Source organism: Somniosus microcephalus, chromosome 6 (genome assembly GCF_052327205.1).
Source record: "Somniosus microcephalus isolate GS21.2 chromosome 6, FLI_Smic_1.0, whole genome shotgun sequence".
Classification (NCBI taxonomy): domain Eukaryota; kingdom Metazoa; phylum Chordata; class Chondrichthyes; order Squaliformes; family Somniosidae; genus Somniosus; species Somniosus microcephalus.
The window spans coordinates 276,601,647-276,607,304 of record NC_140992.1 but is presented as its reverse complement, the minus strand read 5'-3'; the positions used below and the strand labels follow the sequence as shown (position 1 = coordinate 276,607,304).

Below are 5,658 nucleotides of genomic sequence, written 5' to 3'. Positions count from 1 at the left end.
GAGAGAGAGACAGAGACGGAGAAGGAGATGGCCAGAGAGTGAGGAGAGATAGAGGAAGCAAGAGATGGACAGAGACAGCAGAAGCACAGAGAGATGGACAGAGAGATGGACAGAGAGAGCAGAAGCACAGAGAGATGGACAGAGACAGCAGAAGCACAGAGAGATGGACAGAGAGATGGACAGAGAGAGCAGAAGCACAGAGAGATGGGCAGAGAGGTGAGACAGAAGGGCACAGAAGGTGAGCAGAGAAAAACAAACAAGCAGAATCACAGAGAAAGAGATAGAGAGTCAGAGAAGCATGGAGAGATAGACACAGAGAGAAAGGAGTGCTGGAGTGCAGAGAGAGAGAAGAAGCGAGAGACAGAGGTAAGAAAACAAAGAATGTTAAAGTAAATAAACAGGCCATTTGGCCCATCAAGTTTGTGCCAGTGTTTTTCAGAAGAAAGAAAGACTTGTATTTCTACAGCATCTCAGGACGTCACAAAGCGCTTTATAGCCAATGAAGTACTTTTCAAGTGTAGCCACTGTTGTAGGATATACAGCAGCCAATTTGTGTAAAGCAAGGTCCCACAGACAGCAATGTGATAATGACCAGATCATCTGTTTTTTAGTGAATGTTGGTTGAGGAATAAATATTGGCCCAGGACACCGGGGAGAACTCCCCTGCTCTTCTTCAAATAGTGCGGTGGGATCTTTTACGTCCACCTGAGAGAGCAGACAGGGCCTCGGTTTAACGTAAAACAAAAAGAAAATACTGCAGATGCTGGAAATCTGAAATAAAAACAGAAAATGCTGGAGATACTCAGCAGGTCAGGCAGCATCTGTGAAGAGAGAAACAGAGTTAACGTTTCAGGTCGATGACCTTTCGTCAGAACTGGTTTAAGGTCTCATCCGTTAGACAGATGCCCGGAATCATCACCTCGGTGAGGCCAGACTACACATCATAAGCCAGCCTAGAAATAGCTCCTCATTGGCTTCAAAACGGCCGACACAGTGTCAACGAAGCGGACAACTCAAAAAAAAACTAAATATAAGCCCAAGACATGTGACAACAAATAGTTCCACTGCAGGTGCAGTGGGGCACGAGCTTCACTGCCTTAAACCACAAGTAAACCCAACATTGCAGCACTTATGTATGAAGAAAACCATTGCTCAGAAACTCAGGAGAGGCTGATATATTCTGCTGGATGTAAAATTACACCCTGTCACATATACTTTGATATTTCAATGCTTTTTGTGCAGTCAGGTGACCACAGATTCGTAACTCTCTCACAGCCAGACACCGCAACTGCTGAACAATGAGTGGCTCAGGCTCCTGTCATAGCCTCAGAATTCAGAGTCCAGTAAATGTTCAGTCTGTGCACCTCAGCATACTGTGCAGAAATGATTGACAGTTCAATCCATCCTTCACCCATAGTGTGAGGGAGCAGGATTAACATCAGTGGAGATACCGGCAGTAACACAGGGCACTGGGGGAGAGGGGTTACTCAGTGACAGTCGCTGAAGGTAAGCATGCAGGTGCAGCAAGCAGTTAAGAAGGCAAATGGTATGTTGGCCTTTGTAGCAGAAATGATTGACAGTTCAATCCATCCTTCACCCACAGTGTGAGGGAGCTGGATTAGCGTCAGTAGAGATACAGTCTAACACAGGGCGCTGGGGGAGAGGGGTTACAGAGTGACAGTGTGAGGGAGCTGGATTAACATCAGTAGAGATACAGTCAGTAACACAGGGCACTGGGGAGAGGGGTTACTGAGTGACAGTGTGAGGGAGCTGGATTAACATCAGTAGAGAAACAGTCAGTAACACAGGGTGCTGGGGGAGGGGTTACTGAGTGACAGTGTGAGGGAGCTGGATTAACATCAGTAGAGATACAGTCAGTAACACAGGTCGCTGGGGAGAGGGGTTACTGAGCGACAGTGTGAGGGAGCTGGATTAACATCAGTAGAGATACAATCTAACACAGGGCGCTGGGGGAGAGGAGTTACAGAGTGACAGTGTGAGGGAGCTGGATTAACATCAGTAGAGATACAGTCAGTAACACAGGGCGCTGGGGGAGGGGTTACTGAGTGACAGTGTGAGGGAGCTGGATTAACATCAGTAGAGATACAGTCAGTAACACAGGGCGCTGGGGGAGAGGGGTTACTGAGTGACAGTGTGAGGGAGCTGGATTAACATCAGTAGAGATACAGTCTAACACAGGGCGCTGGGGGAGAGGGGTTACAGAGTGACAGTGTGAGGGAGCTGGATTAACATCAGTAGAGATACAGTCAGTAACACAGGGCGCTGGGGAGAGGGGTTACTGAGTGACAGTGTGAGGGAGCTGGATTAACATCAGTAGAGATACAGTCAGTAACACAGGTTGCTGGGGAGAGGGGTTACTGAGCGACAGTGTGAGGGAGCTGGATTAACATCAGTAGACATACAGTCAGTAACACAGGGCGCTGGGGGAGAGAGGTTACTGAGTGACAGTGTGAGGAGCTGGATTAACATCAGTAGAGATACAGTCAGTAACACAGGGTGCTGGGGGAGAGGGGTTACTGAGTGACAGTGTGAGGAGCTGGATTAACATCAGTAGAGATACAGTCAGTAACACAGGGTGCTGGGGGAGAGGGGTTACTGAGTGACAGTGTGAGAGAGCTGGATTAACATCAGTAGAGATACAGTCAGTAATACACGGCGCTGGGGGAGAGGAGTTACTGAGTGACAGTGTGAGGGAGCTGGATCAACATCAATAGAGATACCGTCAGTAACACAGGGCACTGGGGGAGAGGGGTTACTGAGTGACAGTGTGAGGGAGCTGGATCAACATCAGTAGAGATACAGTCAGTGACACAGGGCACTGGGGGAGAGGGGTTACTGAGTGACAGTGTGAGGGAGCTGGATTAACATCGGTAGAGATACAGTCAGTAACACAGTGCTGGGGGGAGCTAGATTAACATCAGTAGAGAGACAGTCAGTAACACAGGGCGCTGGGGGAGAGGGGTTACTGAGTGACAGTGTGAGGGAGCTGGATTAATATCAGTAGAGATACAATCAGTAACACAGGGCGCTGGGGGAGAGAGGTTACTGAGTGACAGTGTGAGGAGCTGGATTAACTTCAGTAGAGATACAATCAGTAACACAGGGTGCTGGGGGAGAGAGGTTACTGAGTGACAGTGTAAGGGAGCTGGATTAACATCAGTAGGGATACAGTCAGTAACACAGGGCGCTGGGGGAGAGAGGTTACTGAGTGACAGTGTGAGGGAGCTGGATTAACATCAGTAGAGATACAGTCAGTAACACAGGGCACTGGGGGAGAGGGATTACTCAGTGACAGTGTGAGGGATCTGGATTAACAGCAGTAGAGAGACAGCCAGTAACACAGGGTGCTGGGGGAGAGGGGTTACTGAGTGACACTGTGAGGGAGCTGGATTAACATCAGTAGAGACAGTCAGTAACACAGGGCGCTGGGGGAGAGGGGTTACTGAGTGACACTGTGAGGGAGCTGGATTAACATCAGTAGAGATGCAGTCAGTAACACAGGGCGCTGGGGGAGAGGGGTTACTGAGTGACAGTGTGAGGGAGCTGGATTAACATCAGTAGAGACAGTCAGTAACACAGAGCGCTGGGGGAGAGGGGTTACTGAGTGACAGTGTGAGGGAGCTGGATTAACATCAGTAGAGATACAGTCAGTGACACAGGGCACTGGGGAGAGTGGTTACTGAGTGACAGTGTGAGGGAGCTGGATTAACATCAGTAGAGATACAGTCAGTAACACAGGGCGCTGGGGGAGAGGGGTTACTGAGTGACAGTGTGAGGGAGCTGGATTAACATCAGTAGAGAGACAACGGGTTGAAATGTGTATTCGTATCACATCGAGTGGCGAGATTGTTGCAATGAATCCGCACCATTTCAAAAACAAATCTGCACACAGGACTGCAATGCTAAATAAATTTTATTTTGAATACAAAAATTGATATGTAAACAGTTAGGAAATTATTTGAATAATATTAAACAGAAGTGCCAATGAATCTGAGAGGACCTAGCAGTGAACCACAGTGATGATGTATTATTGCTTATTTATTTAGTATTTTGTTTCTCTTCAGCCGCCCGCCTGGATATGTGACCATTACACGGGATGATGACTTTGTACGAGCCCGCGCACTTCACGAATCCTCAAACTGACCTGGCCAGTCTCTAGTCTTCTTTTATTCTGTTTAAAGGTCGGTTTGATAAAACCTGCTCACAACTAATATCCTTGTGCTTTTCCAAGCATCGGTGCTGATTACACCTTCGCACCGCTTTATAAATCAGAAAAGGTAAGGTGGGCTAACTGTTCCTTTGACATAAATTTAAAGTTGCCCCCTCGCCCTGCCTGCACCCCCCCCCCCCCGGTTATTGATGGTGACTGGATTCTGATGAACAGCCTCACTCACAGCAGAATCATCGAGAATGCAGGCCACCCTCTGATTCTCAAACTCAAGACCTGAAATTCCCAGATTTCTCGGCCAGCCAACATCTAGAGGTCACACTGATTCTGATTCAGGCGGACACCAGTCCATTCCCAACACTCCCGACTCCATTGGGGCATTTTGCAGGGCTACAGGGAAGGGGCAGGCGGAGTGGGACTAATTGGATAGCCCTTTCAAAGAATGGGCCGAATGGCCTCCTTCTGTGCAGTATCATTCTACGATATTGGGGATGGTGTGTCACAATTTCAGAGATAATGGGTCCACTTAGACTCCTATTGACCAGTAATCAATCATCCACGCCTGGATTCAAGAACTGATGCAGTGATGATTTCCTGGCCATAGGGGTCGGTAGCAAGCTTTGTAAATTGAATGGACTCTAACATTACCAATTACAGTGGCAGAAGATGGGGTACTACAGCAGACTTGTTTCACAGGATCACAAGAAGAGCTTTGGATGAAGAACGCTCTTCCGCCCATTGGATCTCATCCTTCCGGAATATCAACCTTACAATCTCCCCATTACAGCATCCAACTCTTCCTGAACTGAGTCCAGTGTCCTTGCCCCAACCACCCTTCATGGAAGCCTCTTCCAACTATTGATCAAACACTTGTGTAAGAACATAAGAAATAGGAGCAGGAGTTGGCCATACGGCTCCCCGTGCCTGCCCCGCCATTCAATAAGATCATGGCTGATCTTCTACCTCATCTCCACCGACCCGCACTATCCCCATATCCCTTGATTCCTTGATTACAGATCTACATCTGGCCCAGGCTCTCAGCCCTGCCCCCAGACCACCTTGACTCAGTGTATCTGATAGATTATTTATTCGGTTGGCAGGCTGCCCAACAAGGAAATCTTGGATCTGCTCTAGAGCAACTATCTGGTATGACAATCCCACCCCTTCCAGCGATTGTCCTCCTCATTCCAAACAAACACACAGCTAGAAATTGACCCCTGTGTGGCAGAGGCCACACGGTGAGATTCCAATCCCTGTAATTCCTACTCTTGACCCACATCACAGGAAGGATGTGATTGCACTAGAGAGCGAACAGAGGAGATTCAAGAGGATGTTGCCAGGACTGGAGAATTTCAGCTGTGAGGGAAGATTGGATAGGCTGGGGTTGTTTTCTTTGGAACAGAGGAGGCTGAGGGGAGGTGTATAAAATTATGAGGGGCCTAGATAGAGTGGAGAGGAACTACATATTT

General features: G+C 48.2%; 1 protein-coding gene across 2 annotated transcripts in view; it reads right to left on the bottom strand.

The window, feature by feature from the left end:
* Positions 1–3,916: 3,916 nt before the first annotated feature.
* The window catches only part of rrad (Ras-related associated with diabetes), a 25,429-nt gene continuing 23,687 nt past the window's right edge, over positions 3,917–5,658 (bottom strand). For both annotated transcript variants that reach the window (XM_085991869.1, XM_085991870.1), the window contains exon 5: positions 3,917–5,658. This exon is cut by the window's right edge and continues 1,289 nt beyond it. The gene's annotated coding sequence lies outside the window, so the exon portion shown is untranslated.